We start from the raw sequence: 18,891 nt of genomic DNA, 5'->3' as shown, positions 1-18,891 counted from the left end.
GTCTCCCCCTTTAACCCTCAGTGTGTTTTTAGGATGATTTTCTCATTTGACATTAATAGTTTCCTCTTTACTGCTATTTTGAATTTACCAATCGATTAATTCATGGTTAATACCTCTTTTTATCTTTACTTATTTATCAAGTCAATTCAAGTTCTTTAAATGTGGTGTCTTTTATGTGCGTTTTGTGAATAAGTGTGTTTATGTGTAAACTCACTCATTCCCGTTTTCCTTTTCTCCTCCCCTGGTTGTCTCAAGCCGTGACCCCGACCTCCTCACTTCAAATCGACTATGCCAACTCCTCTGATTCTGTCTTCTCTTCAGTCCATCAGCTCTTGAATCCATCCGCTGTAACTGTTTTAGGCAGCCTTTGGCCCAGTCACATCTGCAGCCCACATCATGCCACTGTTCTTGCACTGCTTTGCATTCCATCTCCCCTTTACAGTCTCTCTGCTGCTTCATGGAGGGCGGATTCTGCTCTCATGTCCCCCACTCTGCTCCTGTGCCAAATCTCGTGGCTCAGCTTCATGCCCTGTCTGAGGGACTGATGAGAGTATTTCTGTATGTCAGCAAGCGGTTTGGTTCTGGATGCCTCAGGTGGAGACGGTTCAGCTCCGGTTCTCTGTCTGTTTGATGGAGAAGGAGGAGCCTCCTTTTGGGTTGGGTCTTTTGTCTGCTTGGAGGGACGGGGTCGTAGCCTTTCTAACTCAGAGGGGGAGTCCAGGTCCCGGGACGCATTATCCATAAGAAATCTAGCACACTGAGATTGAATCAATCCAACCCTTTCCACTCTGTCTCTTTCTAATCATACTATATGTCTTAGTTGCTAAATGCCATCTAAACAACACCATTAATGTCTACTAATGATATTACAAAAACTCCCTCTATAAATTGTTTCATCCATTGTTACATATCTACCCAACCTGAGTCTTTCAGGAAACCATTTTCTTCCATAAATTGAAATACCTGTTTCAAGCATTACATATTTCACACACTACGAAAGAACATCTCCATACTTTCTCCAATATTTTAAATCCCACTGTTACTTAGAACAATAGTAAACCTGCAGAGCACACTGATCAGATCACAGCAATATACTTTGACTCAAGTGTAGGCCCATGTCTACTTTCCATTTTACTTATTACTTTTGGTGAATATTTATTTATATTGTCTAAATACCTTGTCTATGATGTGCAAAAAGTTAGAGTATAAAAATGTGTTTTTGTCAATGTATTTACACTCCACGGATTCTTGAGTTTACTCATCTCCTAGTGTTGTCGTTCCTAAAAATGTTAGCAAACACAAAACTCCCACTACAACATTTATAGATAAATTGATCTAGCAAAATGAACTCTTTTCTAATTCAAAATGTGACAAAAGAACAATGATTTGTCTTTCACAAGATGGTGGTCTAACAGAATGACTCTTGACCTCATGGGGTCAAATAGATTTAGCCATGAGGCGGCTGACTTTAAAATGAACTGGGACAAAGAAACCACATGCATGTGGGTACATTATAGTCTAGAAATATAACACAAAACAACACGACTTAAAAATAATAACAATTCAAATGACTTCTGGTGAAAAGCATGAAGAACAAAACAACTTAATCTACTCTCAATGTTCATGTACACCATCACTGTGTATTTAATCAGTAGTTACCGGTTGTATCCTTAATCAAACTATTTCACCATCTTCACTTATTTTAGGTTACTCATTCAACAATATGACATTCTCCCGAATAGTAGTTAACTTTATATAACTTTTACTCTCTATATTTTAGCAACAACCTTACTTTTCTCTCTCTCTCTGTCTACTCTCCAAAACATCTCATTTCTCCTGACCACAAGTTTCTCATAAATCACCCCTTTGTGTAACCGTGTGAGATGGCTGGAGTAAAACCTTGTGCAGGACCTCTGTCATGCTTAAACATTAACAGATTCCCTCTGACGAACTCACAAAAATCTTCTCTTTACTTTCTACTCTTTTGTTCCTGTATTTAATATAATTTTCCCCTTGGAATATAATTAAGTACAATCCTTTGTTAATGACAAATACCATGAAATTCACAACGCAATGCAACGGTATCAATCAGTTCTCAAAGACTATATTTAAATAGCAGCAAATCATTGTTTCTTATTTATTTCAATATATCTTCCACTTCAAATCACACCTTGATCTGTTCATTTTCTATGTATTTCACTCCAACTTCAGATCACTAGGGAAAAAGCAAGCAGACACACTCCGGGCTGCTGCTGCTGCTCTCGAGAGGAAAAAGGGTGGGGGAACTCTCACAGACAAATACTGACACCCCCTTATCTCTCCCCTGCTGTAGCTCTCAGCCTCTCCTCTGGAAAAGGGGGGCTTCTTTCAACAATTAACACTTCTGCTATCCTTTTATTCAATTTTTCTGCTTGAACCCACTGTCCTCGTAAGCTCTTAACTCACGCTCCTCCCGTTGAAATTCTCCTTTCATTATGACTTCGTATCTATTCATCTGACTTAGGCTGTTTCTGTTACCAGTAAATATTCACAGACTTCATATCTATTGATCTGACTTACTGTCCTTGTTACCAGTAAATATTCACAACACACCAAAGGATATAGTGAGACCCGGTCACTTCAGAATGACTTTCTGAAGTTTGCATTACTCTCCTTTGGATCACTTATAACAAATAACTCATCTCCAGCCCCGTCGAGCTGTGGATTCGTTATTTTGGGTCAGTCTTATATGGAGACTTAATACAACCAACTGACTACTCTTAGACAGTCTAACTGTGGGGACTCAATACCACCACTTCCAAGCCAGGGACTTTAATACCCTTCTGGCCTGTCGGAACTTGATATCCGATTTTAACTGTGGGGACTCTTATACCTCCACTTCCAAGCCAGGGACTTTAATACCCTTCTGGCCTGCCGAAACTCAATATTCGGTTTTAACAACTAAAACACGCATTTGCACTGTTACTACAAAAAAAAACACTGTAAACCTCATCTGACAACCCCAAAATTTGGAATATGGTCAAATCACAGGTTTCGAATTAAATCGTGTTTGCTCACCTGGTAGCCTATTGTACAGAGCTCTGTTTGTAGTTGTCAGAAGAGGCCGAGATGCTTAGCCCTGGACTATTCCGTCCGCTTGCCGCTGGTGGTCTCTTCCCCGAAAACACCCCACTCAGAAACGTCGGGTTCACCATTTGTTGGAGATTTGGAGGATGTTGCAAACCAACCTCGTCTCCGCGTGTCGTTTGCTAAGCTGGGTGAGTTCGGGAAAATAAAGGGATTAAGAAACACCAGAATACAAGTTAAACAATAATCCTGCTTTAATGATATACAGTAACGATACAAATACAAAGAAATCACGAAGCACTCTGCAGAGTACTCCGGGCTCAGGTTCTACCACCCGTGTGAGATAGGTCTCAGGAACGGCTGGTGAAAAACAAGAGCGCGAACCAAAGGAAAACACAGTCTTTCATACTAAAACACAGGAGGAGGTGTGTACGTGCATTCCCCCAGAGGTCATCTTATTGGCAGAGATCAACACATGGCCTGTCGCACCCAATCAGTGCGACACAGCAGCTTTTAGCCAGCACACACACATCTCCTTTATGGCCCTTTGTCCGAGTCCATCTTCCCGCCTCCTGACTGCCACACACAAGTTAAAAGTATGTTTTAAGATATAGTTGTTATAGTTGGCTAAATATACGTAATACATGTTAATTACTTTCATATCAATAACAACGAGGAACACATTACCTATGCTCTTAAGCAGTATTAGAGATGCTTTCCAAATAGTCAAACTTCTCACAGGCTTACCTATGGCCCTTCCATTTGTTTGAGCTATTGTTCACATCTTTACTTCAAATAAAAGGTTTCACATTGTATATTTCCAGCTTCCTTTACACATACTGCTATTATTAACACAAAGTAACTAACCACACACCTCTATTGAAAACAAGTCGATTCCCCTGACAATTGACATGCTGAAACTCCTGGAATGCGTCCCTCCCCCAGCTCTCTCGTCCCTATCATAAAACTGCTTCCATTTCATATAGAGTAATAAAAGATGTTTAAGCTAATTTCTCCACAATGTTTGTAGCCATTTAGTACCCACACATGAAAGAATAAGAACAGAGGTATAGTTGACCAGTAATCCTGTAGCATTTATATTTACTTCAATGAAAACACATACACATCTGCTACAAGATTGTGTCACACACACCCATCCTTCTTTTACGAGGGAAGCATTCCAGCGTCTGGCACTATCTCCAAATATGGTGTCCCATGCTCCCATCTCTTCTCTAAGCACACAGAATTCACCTCAATATATTGGGGGAGGAAAGGATACTTTGTCCCTTCAAATTTAACACACATGAACATATATAAGGTGACACCAAAATGAATATACCAGATTTTACTTTCCTGTCATACCCCGTTACTTTAATACTTCAAATAATTCAAATAATCCTTCAAAATGCACTTCATTTCCGCCGGAAGTCTTTTGCACAGCGTCTGTCGGTGTAAACCGGTGTAAACAGTCAGACGGGCACTGGTGTAAACACAGCGATTTCGATGCTAACAGTGATGCTAGCTTGGGAACACGATTCTACTTCTTTGACTGGAGATGGCGTTACTCTCCCCCACCCGAATTCAGTGCAAAACTGGGAGGATAACATGACGACGTGGCCCAGCATAACGTACAGCAAAATGTGCTCCTACTTCGTTCAATCCATGGCAATAGATGGAAAAGCAATGGACAGTCTGAAGGCATATCATAAGGCTGCGCACATTCTACTTTGCCCACATGCTCCCGAAAATTGTTGACGATTTTGTTGAGGGAAGGTTACAGTTCTGCAGTAAATATCTCAGCATTTTAAAACCAAAATAAACTGCCTTATTTAGGTCATGCCCACAGGAGCCAACAGTTGTCTGTTGTTTACATAATGCACAATTTACATGATCTCTTTATGCTGTGCAATATATCATATGTGCCTGTACTGTTTGAGTGAAAATAAAGTTTGATGTAATTTAATTTCATTATTGCACTGTTATTGCATTATTGCATTTCATATGTTCCTTAGAGTGCTACAATTTCTTTTAACACAGTTCATCATTCATATTAAGCTCATACTGTACATAAATAACACTGAATTAATTAATTGTTGAGAGGAAACTAAAGAAATGGCTTCAACAAGAAAGATCACATGTTTAATCCTAACAGGTATTACAAATTAAAATATAAAAGCAGCCCACACAATTACATCACTATGAAAATATTAATATATAATATTAAAAAATACAATGCATGCAGTATTTGTTGTGTTTATCTGTATTTAATGAACAACATGGCTGGGTGCTGGGTGCTGGTTTGTGGTCGTAGCACTCTCTATCTAACCACTCGTTCAGGTGCTTTCTCGAGTGATTGCAACCAACTACCGCACACGTAGTTCCCGAACCACTTTTCTTCATGTTGTAATTGTTATATCCTCTTTGTCTCTGCGATATCAGTGCTTTGTCGGCACAACGGAGCTAGCTAGCAAAACAAACCCAGTCCGCCAAAACGGAAGTGCATTGCATCGAAGGGAGGAGTTCAGGATGTAGAGCGGAAACGACTGCGGTCAAGTGAGCCTACGCTACGTTTCTGTTGGTCAAGTGAGCCGTCCCAAAATTGAAAGTTCGCCCGTATTACGAGTTTTACGGTAAAAATGAAGTCGGCGAGTCTTTACTGGCGTGTAACATCTTCCGGTTTTCAGAATAAGACGAGTTTTTTTTTTACGGTATATATATTGTAATGATCCCAGGAAATTTCGGAGACAGATGTATTCCCGCCATTGTTTATTAAAGACAACACACATCAACAGGGACACATGTGTCTCTCTCTTATGGACGTCCATGAACTAGCAAGCAGCAGACTGCGGTTACATAACTTCCGGTCTTAGACCGGAAGTCCGCTGCAATAAATTAAAATAGAACTGTCAGTATGATCAAATCCTAATTTTGAGACATTAGTTTACATGATCTTTGAACATTGAGCTAAAAAACAAATATTTCTTTCTCATATTATAAATCAGATTGTCTTGTAATCTAGGCGAAACACTGCTCAAATAGGACATTTTGGATAGCTTTTATTATGAAATTAAACATCAGATTGTTATGAAATTTCATGAGTAGCTCACTGAGGTGGTCTACTATAACACTGAATAAAAGAAGTTCTGTGGAAGCAAAGATTTTAGGAAAAATTGCAATTTGAAATCAGGATTAACACTGTTCAAATTCCACTTTTTACATAGCTTTTATTCTGAAATTCCACATCAGATTGACATGAAATTTCATGAGTAGCTATCTGAGGTGGTCTACTATCACACTGAATCGAAGAACTTCTGTGGAAGCAAAGATTTGTGGAAATATTGCAATTTGAAATCAGGAGGAACACTGTTCAAATTCCACATTTTACATAGCTTTTATTCTGAACTTCCAAATCAGATTGTTATGAAATTTTATGAGCAGCTATCTGAGGTGGTCTACTATCACACTGAATTGAAGAACTTCTGTGGAAGCAAAGATTTTTGGATATATTGCAATTTGAAATCAGGAGCAACACTGTTCAAATTCCACTTTTTGGATTGGTTTTATTCTGAAATTCCACATCAGATTGTTATGAAATTTTATGAGCAGCTATCTGAGGTGGTCTACTATCACACTGAATTGAAGAACTTCTGTGGAAGCAAAGATTTTAGGAAATATTGCAATTTGAAATCAGGAGGAACACTGTTCAAATTCCACTTTTTGGATTGGTTTTATTCTGAAATTCAACATCAGATTAACATGAATTTTTATAAGCAGCTATCTGAGGTGGTCTACTATCACACTGAATTGAAGAACTTCTGTGGAAGCAAAGATTTGTGGAAATATTGCAATTTGAAATCAGGAGGAGCACTGTTCAAATTCCACTTTTTGGATTGGTTTTATTCTGAAATTCCACATCAGATTGTTATGAAATTTCATGAGTAGCTATCTGAGGTGGTCTACTATCACACTGAATCGAAGAACTTCTGTGGAAGCAAAGATTTTAGGAAATATTGAAATTTGAAATCAGGAGCAACACTGTTCAAATTCCACATTTTACATAGCTTTTATTATGAAATTCCACATCAGATTGTTATGAAATTTTATGAGCAGCTATCTGAGGTGGTCTACTATCACACTGAATTGAAGAACTTCTGTGGAAGCAAAGATTTGAGGAAATATTGAAATTTGAAATCAGGAGCAACACTGTTCAAATTCCACTTTTTGGATTGGTTTTATTCTGAAATTCCACATCAGATTGACATGAAATTTTATGAGCAGCTATCTGAGGTGGTCTACTATCACACCGAATAGAAGAACTTCTGTGAAAGCAAAGATTTTAGGAAATATTGAAATTTGAAATCAGGAGGAACACTGTTCAAATTCCACATTTTACATAGCTTTTATTCTGAAATTCCACATCAGATTGTTATGAAATTTTATGAGCAGCTATCTGAGGTGGTCTACTATCACACTGAATCGAAGAACTTCTGTGGAAGCAAAGATTTGAGGAAATATTGAAATTTGAAATCAGGAGCAACACTGTTCAAATTCCACTTTTTGGATTGGTTTTATTCTGAAATTCCACATCAGATTGACATGAAATTTTATGAGCAGCTATCTGAGGTGGTCTACTATCACACCGAATAGAAGAACTTCTGTGAAAGCAAAGATTTTAGGAAATATTGAAATTTGAAATCAGGAGGAACACTGTTCAAATTCCACATTTTACATAGCTTTTATTCTGAAATTCCACATCAGATTGTTATGAAATTTTATGAGCAGCTATCTGAGGTGGTCTACTATCACACTGAATCGAAGAACTTCTGTGGAAGCAAAGATTTGAGGAAATATTGAAATTTGAAATCAGGAGCAACACTGTTCAAATTCCACTTTTTGGATTGGTTTTATTCTGAAATTCCACATCAGATTGACATGAAATTTTATGAGCAGCTATCTGAGGTGGTCTACTATCACACCGAATAGAAGAACTTCTGTGAAAGCAAAGATTTTAGGAAATATTGAAATTTGAAATCAGGAGGAACACTGTTCAAATTCCACATTTTACATAGCTTTTATTCTGAAATTCCACATCAGATTGTTATGAAATTTTATGAGCAGCTATCTGAGGTGGTCTACTATCACACTGAATCAAAGAACTTCTGTGGAAGCAAAGATTTGAGGAAATATTGAAATTTGAAATCAGGAGCAACACTGTTCAAATTCCACTTTTTGGATTGGTTTTATTCTGAAATTCCACATCAGATTGACATGAAATTTTATGAGCAGCTATCTGAGGTGGTCTACTATCACACCGAATAGAAGAACTTCTGTGAAAGCAAAGATTTTAGGAAATATTGAAATTTGAAATCAGGAGGAACACTGTTCAAATTCCACATTTTACATAGCTTTTATTCTGAAATTCCACATCAGATTGTTATGAAATTTTATGAGCAGCTATCTGAGGTGGTCTACTATCACACTGAATCGAAGAACTTCTGTGGAAGCAAAGATTTGAGGAAATATTGAAATTTGAAATCAGGAGCAACACTGTTCAAATTCCACTTTTTGGATTGGTTTTATTCTGAAATTCCACATCAGATTGACATGAAATTTTATGAGCAGCTATCTGAGGTGGTCTACTATCACACCGAATAGAAGAACTTCTGTGAAAGCAAAGATTTTAGGAAATATTGAAATTTGAAATCAGGAGGAACACTGTTCAAATTCCACATTTTACATAGCTTTTATTCTGAAATTCCACATCAGATTGTTATGAAATTTTATGAGCAGCTATCTGAGGTGGTCTACTATCACACTGAATCAAAGAACTTCTGTGGAAGCAAAGATTTGAGGAAATATTGAAATTTGAAATCAGGAGCAACACTGTTCAAATTCCACTTTTTGGATTGGTTTTATTCTGAAATTCCACATCAGATTGACATGAAATTTTATGAGCAGCTATCTGAGGTGGTCTACTATCACACCGAATAGAAGAACTTCTGTGAAAGCAAAGATTTTAGGAAATATTGAAATTTGAAATCAGGAGGAACACTGTTCAAATTCCACATTTTACATAGCTTTTATTCTGAAATTCCACATCAGATTGTTATGAAATTTTATGAGCAGCTATCTGAGGTGGTCTACTATCAAACTGAATCGAAGAACTTCTGTGGAAGCAAAGATTTGAGGAAATATTGAAATTTGAAATCAGGAGCAACACTGTTCAAATTCCACTTTTTGGATTGGTTTTATTCTGAAATTCCACATCAGATTGACATGAAATTTTATGAGCAGCTATCTGAGGTGGTCTACTATCACACCGAATAGAAGAACTTCTGTGAAAGCAAAGATTTTAGGAAATATTGAAATTTGAAATCAGGAGGAACACTGTTCAAATTCCACATTTTACATAGCTTTTATTCTGAAATTCCACATCAGATTGTTATGAAATTTTATGAGCAGCTATCTGAGGTGGTCTACTATCACACTGAATCGAAGAACTTCTGTGGAAGCAAAGATTTGAGGAAATATTGAAATTTGAAATCAGGAGCAACACTGTTCAAATTCCACTTTTTGGATTGGTTTTATTCTGAAATTCCACATCAGATTGACATGAAATTTTATGAGCAGCTATCTGAGGTGGTCTACTATCACACCGAATAGAAGAACTTCTGTGAAAGCAAAGATTTTAGGAAATATTGAAATTTGAAATCAGGAGGAACACTGTTCAAATTCCACATTTTACATAGCTTTTATTCTGAAATTCCACATCAGATTGTTATGAAATTTTATGAGCAGCTATCTGAGGTGGTCTACTATCACACTGAATCGAAGAACTTCTGTGGAAGCAAAGATTTGAGGAAATATTGAAATTTGAAATCAGGAGCAACACTGTTCAAATTCCACTTTTTGGATTGGTTTTATTCTGAAATTCCACATCAGATTGACATGAAATTTTATGAGCAGCTATCTGAGGTGGTCTACTATCACACCGAATAGAAGAACTTCTGTGAAAGCAAAGATTTTAGGAAATATTGAAATTTGAAATCAGGAGGAACACTGTTCAAATTCCACATTTTACATAGCTTTTATTCTGAAATTCCACATCAGATTGTTATGAAATTTTATGAGCAGCTATCTGAGGTGGTCTACTATCACACTGAATCGAAGAACTTCTGTGGAAGCAAAGATTTGAGGAAATATTGAAATTTGAAATCAGGAGCAACACTGTTCAAATTCCACTTTTTGGATTGGTTTTATTCTGAAATTCCACATCAGATTGACATGAAATTTTATGAGCAGCTATCTGAGGTGGTCTACTATCACACCGAATAGAAGAACTTCTGTGAAAGCAAAGATTTTAGGAAATATTGAAATTTGAAATCAGGAGGAACACTGTTCAAATTCCACATTTTACATAGCTTTTATTCTGAAATTCCACATCAGATTGTTATGAAATTTTATGAGCAGCTATCTGAGGTGGTCTACTATCACACTGAATCGAAGAACTTCTGTGGAAGCAAAGATTTGAGGAAATATTGAAATTTGAAATCAGGAGCAACACTGTTCAAATTCCACTTTTTGGATTGGTTTTATTCTGAAATTCCACATCAGATTGACATGAAATTTTATGAGCAGCTATCTGAGGTGGTCTACTATCACACCGAATAGAAGAACTTCTGTGAAAGCAAAGATTTTAGGAAATATTGAAATTTGAAATCAGGAGGAACACTGTTCAAATTCCACATTTTACATAGCTTTTATTCTGAAATTCCACATCAGATTGTTATGAAATTTTATGAGCAGCTATCTGAGGTGGTCTACTATCACACTGAATCGAAGAACTTCTGTGGAAGCAAAGATTTGAGGAAATATTGAAATTTGAAATCAGGAGCAACACTGTTCAAATTCCACATTTTACATAGCTTTTATTCTGAAATTCCACATCAGATTGTTATGAAATGTTATGAGCAGCTATCTGAGGTGGTCTACTATCACACTGAATCGAAGAACTTCTGTGGAAGCAAAGATTTTAGGAAATATTGAAATTTGAAATCAGGAGCAACACTGTTCAAATTCCACATTTTACATAGCTTTTATTATGAAATTCCACATCAGATTGTTATGAAATTTTATGAGCAGCTATCTGAGGTGGTCTACTATCACACTGAATTGAAGAACTTCTGTGGAAGCAAAGATTTTAGGAAATGTTGCAATTTGAAATCAGGAGCAACACTGTTCAAATTCCACATTTTGGATTGGTTTTATTCTGAAATTCCACATCAGATTGTTATGACATTTTATGAGCAGCTATCTGAGGTGGTCTATTATCACACAGAATAGCAGTTCACTCAGGGGAGACGTGATGTATGGAATACATGTTTATTATCGGGTCACATTATATAAATGAACATAATGATGACAGTTTATAACAAGTGAATGAAATGGTGTTTGGCGATTAGGCCCAGGTTTTGTAGGATGTCATTCGGGAAGGGAAGAACCGTTTCCGATGAACCCCCCCGGGTCTAGACACTGGTGGTGGTGATAAGTGGTTAGGTCCGGTTGGAAGGGAGAAGGTTGAGCTTGGCCCTGAGTTGGAAGCAGGAGGCGAAGGGGTGGAGGAGGGTTGCGCGTTGACACCTGGAAGACAGCTGATGGAAAAGGGGAGAGCATATATAGAGGGATTAACAGGTGCGATGATTAGGCTTGTGAATGGAGGGAAGTGATAGGTTAGCTGAGGAGTGGGGAGTGGCGCTCCCTATCCTTTAGTGAAGGGAGCGAGTATTGCCATGACGCGCAATACGAAGTGATAGGTCTTCCTGCCTGAACTTGCGCTGAGCTTCATTTCACTCAGGGGAGACGTGATGTATGGAATACATGTTTATTATCGGGTCACATTATATAAATGAACATAATGATGACAGTTTATAACAAGTGAATGAAATGGTGTTTGGCGATTAGGCCCAGGTTTTGTAGGATGTCATTCGGGAAGGGAAGAACCGTTTCCGATGAACCCCCAAAAGAAGTGAAGGTATGAAGTACTGAACGTGATGAAATCTTACCTTGTGGGATGCAGTGGAAATCTATGGATGAAAAGAGAGGTTAATACATGTGGGGATTTAGGCATCCTCCCTGGACGTACAGGGCTTCCTGGACGTACAGGGCATCCTGGACATACAGGGCGTCCTGGACATACAGGGCTTCCCGGACGTACGGGGCATCCCGGACGTACGGGGCATCCCGGACATACGGGGCGTCCCGGACATACGGGGCTTCCCGGACATACGGGGCATCCCGGACGTACGGGGCATCCTGGACATACAGGGCGTCCTGGACATACAGGGCTTCCCGGACGTACGGGGCATCCCGGACGAACGGGGCATCCTGGACGTACAGGGCATCCCGGACGTACGGGGCAACCTGACTTCGCAGGGACACATTTTATACAGACCCGAAGGTTACAACCTGGACGTACAGGGTTAGACATGCAAGGATAACATGAGCCGCGGGGCGAATATACGTGCTGACATGCTAAGAACCACCACCAGTTATATGCATACGTACCAATTTGAAGGTTTGGAGAGACCTTTGCATAGCCAGCACGGCACTGGCGTTCGGACGAATGTAGGATGAGAAGCGGTTGTTGTAGGGAAGAGGAACAATTACCTTAATTGCGGCAGGTTTGCTGCACCTATCCTGAACGAGCCCTGAAATGCTCTTAAGACACCACCACCAGTTATATGCATGTTTACCAGAGGTAAACTGGAGAGATCTTGAATAGCCGGCACGAGCCGATGCCCGGCGAAGAGGGAGATGTAGACAATGTAATGCGGCTGTTAGCTTGAGTACAATGATGCATGAATATCATACCCTGCTTAACATAAGCCATGTGAGCATGAACCAAATATATGAGTGCAATATGAGCAGCATGAAATAATATTTGCTTAGTTAAATGCTGAGACATGACCCATGATATAGGCAGGGCTCAGCACTAACTTTTAAAAGTGGTTGCCAGGCTGGCAACCAGGCATCCGCTTTTGGTTGCCAACTGAAAATACGGTTGCCCTTTTTGATACCTTACATTTTAAATAATTAAGATGCTATACAGTTATACATCCACTTAATGATGAACATGTGACACGAGAATGTTCGAATGCTTTACAATAAGTAATTAACGCACTTATTTGAACCTAAGTGGTAGTAAACTTGTCCACCCTCGATTGCTGGTATACGAAATACCAGTATTGCTGCTGTTGTCCTGTCTTCATAGATCCCTCACAAATGAATTGAGCAAGTCACCAGTTTCTTGATCATCCGTTGTCTCCCTTTCAAATGTGGGTTTTCTTGACCTTTGTGCTGACCCCCACCATAGACCCATTGCCCTTCAGCATGAAGTCTTGGATTGGCCAGACTAATACATTTCTAATGTTAAATAAATGAAAACCATTCATAGTTAAACATTTGATATTAATTATTGATGCTGTAAATTACCTTTAATATGTCTTACTATATTTAAAATGTGTTACCTTTTTATAGAGTGATTATAATTTAATGCAACCATTTTCTATGGTAAAGTTTCGTTTTGCACTTTTATTTTGTAGTAATAAGATCGGGACTCTTATTATTTTGAAGGAACTTTTACCGGAAGTGAATAGAAAACATTCCTCTTTGTTTTTCGTTCGGGTTTTACCTTACGCTCCATCAGTTGAATCACTTTGAACATTCATTGGAGAAGTTGAGGTGTTGGCTGAACTTTTATCACAGTCAAGCAACTTATTTTTGCTTCGCCATTTTGTTGTAAAACAAACACACGGCGCACGCGAGTAAACGTGCATCGCTTCTGGCTCTGTAATCACGCCAATGCACGTGCATTTTAAGTATCAGGTTCCGACTGGTCACAACATTAAATATCACTCTTAAAAACGAATTTGAACATTTATCTATTTTGGGGTGCACGTTTGCTGTCCTTATTTCTTATGTTAAAAACTGGTTGCCACTGATGGCAACCAAAGTCCAAGAAGTGGTTGACGTTTCCAAATGGTTGCCAATGGCAACCGTTACTATCGAGCCCTGGTATGGGACTAGCTTAATTAGCAGTTTAATTACGCCACGGTGAGACGTAGATGCTGATGTGCTGGTTGGGTGATTAGACTGTCTTCTATCATCTTACATGAACATCTCTTTCTCCCTGAAAGAAACCCCCAAAATCCACGGATGGGCAGCATCCGTGGCTGTGTGAAGCTTGAAACTGCGGTACTTACTGAGCATTGTGACGGGTAGTAGTTACCCGAACTGCATAACTCCATGCTGTAACGCGTTACACCCGACACTGCCTGGAACTCACCTTAACCCTAAACTAAAGCAACGATATTCTCTCTTTTTTCCTCTCTCCTTTTTCTTCTTCTCTTTCGTTCTTCTCTTCTTTTGCTTTTCTCTTTCTTCTTCTTTTCTCCTTCTTTCCTTTCTCTCTTTTCTTTCTTCTCTTTTCTTACCTGTTTAGCGGTGAGGCGCAGGGAAAGGAGGGGAGCCTGCTGTGCGCTGAACCTGCTAGTAGTGATGTTACGTACTGCGCCGAGGCTTCGGAGCGTGTGTCGAGTAATCCCCAATCTTTTTGTGAAGCATGTATCGAGGCTTGTACCATTTTGGGCCAGTGACGTCATCGATGACAAGCGAACCTCGCTGCCTGTCGATACCACGTGACTGCTTCGGGAAGCGATTCATTTGAACCGTTGAGCCACAACGCTCATAATGCCCATGGATGTATAACAAAAACCATATTACCCCTCCTGTACCCGGGTCCGCTGGTGACACGATGGAATTAAAAGAGCTCAGACCCTCACTTATATAGAGGTCGGAAAATGTCATAAGTATAAATAGATACAAGCATAAATAAATGTAGGAATAAAACATGAATAAATAAATGAATAAATGCAGATAAGATATATCCAGTGTTTTTTGGGTAGATTCAGCGTGTGGGCTGTGGCTCGCTGGAAAGCAGCCGACCCACGACTGCAGGGTTTGCTTATAGAAGCTACAGCTAAATGAGATAATGCAGTTAATAAATGTATTCCTGATATGGTTTAGCCTTCTCAGGCTACAACGTGGTTAAGTTTATGAATAATATTAAGGAATACGAATCCCTCTTTGCAATGTTTACCAGCCTCCTATAGGCTTTTCAATCACACTCGTTCAACTGGAATGAAAACAATATTGTTAACATGAAAATAGGATTTTATGTCCGTTGTTTAGAGTTATTCTAAGGCTTTACTCATTGGGAACTCGGTATGAGATAGAGCGCAACTGTTGAGATTTCCAATATGCCTGTTTTACACGCTTTGACCAACAGGGGTTTATGTTCAAATGAAGCCCATGATGAAGCCTCATGACATGAACCCTTTGCGAACCAATTGCTGGAAAGCTTCAAAGCTTCATAAGGCTTCATCTCGCCATCACTACTTGCTTGCCACCTAAGACGCACTTAGAGACCAGTACTGCTACTGAGCCGGGAGGAGAAGTAGCTTCGATGAGATGTAGCTTGAGCCCTGCCTGCCTGCAAGAGGGGTTGTGGTTGAAGCCGGAAGTGGGTGAAGCTTCGCAAGCGATGAGGGCCCGTTCCGCGTGAAGGCCGGAAGCGCCGCATTTGAGCGGCCCTGATGCCAGTGATGCCCTCTCGAGAGACTGAAGGCGTGTGTCAATTGTTTGCCTGAAGTAGCCCATTTCCATTAAGCCGGAGGAACTTCCGTGGAGCTCAGTATCCTTGTCTTTTTCTTCCGCATCCGGGTTTGCGGGGTGGCCGGCTAGAACCGCTAGCCAACTGGGGAACGCCCCCTGTAGCTTAATCCGCAAGACTGCGGAGCTGATGAATTAATACCCGGAGCTGGGACGAAGCCCTGCTGCTGCTTGCGCGTTGACACCTGGAAGACAGCTGATGGAAAAGGGGAGAGCATATATAGAGGGATTAACAGGTGCGATGATTAGGCTTGTGAATGGAGGGAAGTGATAGGTTAGCTGAGGAGTGGGGAGTGGCGCTCCCTATCCTTTAGTGAAGGGAGCGAGTATTGCCATGACGCGCAATACGAAGTGATAGGTCTTCCTGCCTGAACTTGCGCTGAGCTTCATAAGTACTGTTGAAGCAGACATTTTAGGAAAAATTACAATTTCCAATCAGGAGGAACACTGTTCAAATTCCATATTTTGTGTACACATACAGTAAGTGAGCTTCAGTGTGTCGGTGAAAGTGAGAGTCAAGTGTTGTTTGCAGCTGTTTTTCAATTTAAATGCAAAGGACACATTCCCAATGGCCTGCCCTTGCTTTTTTAAGTGTGTCTTCGTCGGTCGCCAGACATTCTTCATGATACCATCGCTCACATGTATCACACTGTATCTGTAAAATAAAATAAGCAAAGTCAATGATTTATCAGTCATACATTGCTTCTTGGATGTGTCTTGAACATATATGATTACATAAAAGTACCGTAATTTGATTGAAATAAAGAGCGTGGGGCGGGGGGGAGATGAAGATCGTGGTTCAATTAGGTTTTAACACCTTCAATATATTTTAATTTAGTTTATACCAGTCTATATTAGAATTGAAGAACAACAACAACGAAAAATCCTGCAGTCATTGATTTAAAAGGAAAACTCACCCAAAGGGTATTCGGAGGTCCAGATCCAGGGGGCTTTGGGGCAGCGCACATCGCACAGTCATTGTCCATATCAAACACTGAGATGAAATACATTTACGTTATTATTTACTTATGTACACATAACACAGTTCAGTTACAACAGACTTGCAATCAAAACACATTTAGCTTGTCAACAAGATGATTGATAATCATCCACTCAGGCGCATTGAAAGCCTGACAGTCTAAATCAATGTAACTGTCACTATTCAAAATTCTTTACTGTCGCAAATTATAAAAATATTATTACTTCATGCCTTAACAGATTATAAATTATATGCAAATTATAAAAATATTAATACTTCATGCATTAACAGATTATAAATGATATGGATCATGTTTCATCTCCAGTTGACTTTTAAGTTTGATAAGAAGTATTAATGATTCTGAGAAATGTGTGGGGTACATGAATTTGCATTTGTACACAAATTCTGTCACACCTTGGACTACAAAAGATGTATTATTTGGGCTTCTTTTGAGAGGCTTCAGTTTGTTTGGATGTGTAGGATTAAATCAAATTTCACAATAACATGATAAGGAATGAATTATGTCTACAGTAAATATTAAAATGGATTACGAACCTGAACCCTTCAACAATGACTGTGCCAAGTGTGTCCTTGCAAGAGCCATCTCCTTCTTGGTGGTTTTGAAGGTCATGTCTGGCAATGCAGGATATGCCTCCATCAATGACTTTGCCATCTAAACAAACATACAGAATGATCTTTGTCATCTTACACATAATTAATGTTAAATAAAAAAAACTTTTTAATTGAAGCTTATGGTAATATAAATACATGTTTGTAGCATTATCATACATTTTTCCTTTGCACATTGAATGAAGACACCGATTTAAGAATATACTCGGAAATATATAATATATTTGGCTACCTTAATCGGATGTGAAAGGTTATAAACACAAATGTTATTTTGGACACAGTAAAAGATGAATATTTTCCCTTACACCATGTCACCTTGTGGAAATTATACACTCTACTCTGAGATTGACAGAAATTCTGTCACTAATTGTCACAAAGGGTAGCACAAATTGTCTTTTCCAGATAAACTCACACACACACACACACACACACACACACACACACACACACACACACACACACACACACACACACACACACACACACACACACACACACACACACACACACACACACACACACACACACACACACACACACACACACACACACACACACACACACACACACTCACACACACACACTCACACACACACACTCACACACGGTCATTACCAATGTCACGATTACTCCACAGCTGCACTGGTCACGTTGGACAGGATGGTCCATGGTGATTCCCTTCCACCTGATTTTCCCCCAGTCAGCATTGCCATACACGGTACTCCTCATTCTGAAGTAATCCCTTAGTAAAGAAAAACATTTTGGTATCAATACAATACAAAAATTCATAATAAAAGCTATGTAAAATGTGGAATTTGAACAGTGTTGCTCCTGATTTCAAATTTCAATATTTCCTAAAATCTTTGCTTCCACAGAAGTTCTTCGATTCAGTGTGATAGTAGACCACCTCAGATAGCTGCTCATAACATTTCATAACAATCTGATGTGGAATTTCAGAATAAAAGCTATGTAAAATGTGGAATTTGAACAGTGTTGCTCCTGATTTCAAATTTCAATATTTCCTCAAATCTTTGCTTCCACAGAAGTTCTTCGATTCAGTGTGATAGTAGACCACCTCAGATAGCTGCTCATAAAATTTCATAACAATCTGATGTGGAATTTCAGAATAAAAGCTATGTAAAATGTGGAATTTGAACAGTGTTCCTCCTGATTTCAAATTTCAATATTTCCTAAAATCTTTGCTTTCACAGAAGTTCTTCTATTCGGTGTGATAGTAGACCACCTCAGATAGCTGCTCATAAAATTTCATGTCAATCTGATGTGGAATTTCAGAATAAAACCAATCCAAAAAGTGGAATTTGAACAGTGTTGCTCCTGATTTCAAATTTCAATATTTCCTCAAATCTTTGCTTCCACAGAAGTTCTTCGATTCAGTGTGATAGTAGACCACCTCAGATAGCTGCTCATAAAATTTCATAACAATCTGATGTGGAATTTCAGAATAAAAGCTATGTAAAATGTGGAAT

The 18,891-nt window shown here is 39.0% G+C and overlaps 1 protein-coding gene and 1 long non-coding RNA gene across 2 annotated transcripts in view; both read right to left on the bottom strand.

The window, feature by feature from the left end:
• LOC307039292 (uncharacterized protein) overlaps nt 1-18,891 on the bottom strand; it is a 34,052-nt gene that overhangs the window by 12,485 nt on the left and 2,676 nt on the right. The gene's annotated exons all lie outside the window — the stretch shown is intronic.
• On the bottom strand, nt 11,435-18,099 carry LOC307039293. Its single transcript, XR_013808196.1, has 3 exons — nt 18,020-18,099; nt 17,330-17,447; nt 11,435-16,789 (listed from the first exon to the last, which is right to left on the bottom strand). It is a non-coding gene; the product is annotated as an uncharacterized lncRNA (long non-coding RNA).

This window comes from Notothenia rossii (assembly GCF_949606895.1).
Source record: "Notothenia rossii genome assembly, chromosome: 5".
Lineage (NCBI taxonomy): Eukaryota > Metazoa > Chordata > Actinopteri > Perciformes > Nototheniidae > Notothenia > Notothenia rossii.
The sequence above is the reverse complement of the archived record's forward strand: the minus strand, read 5'-3'. Positions and strand labels throughout refer to the sequence as shown.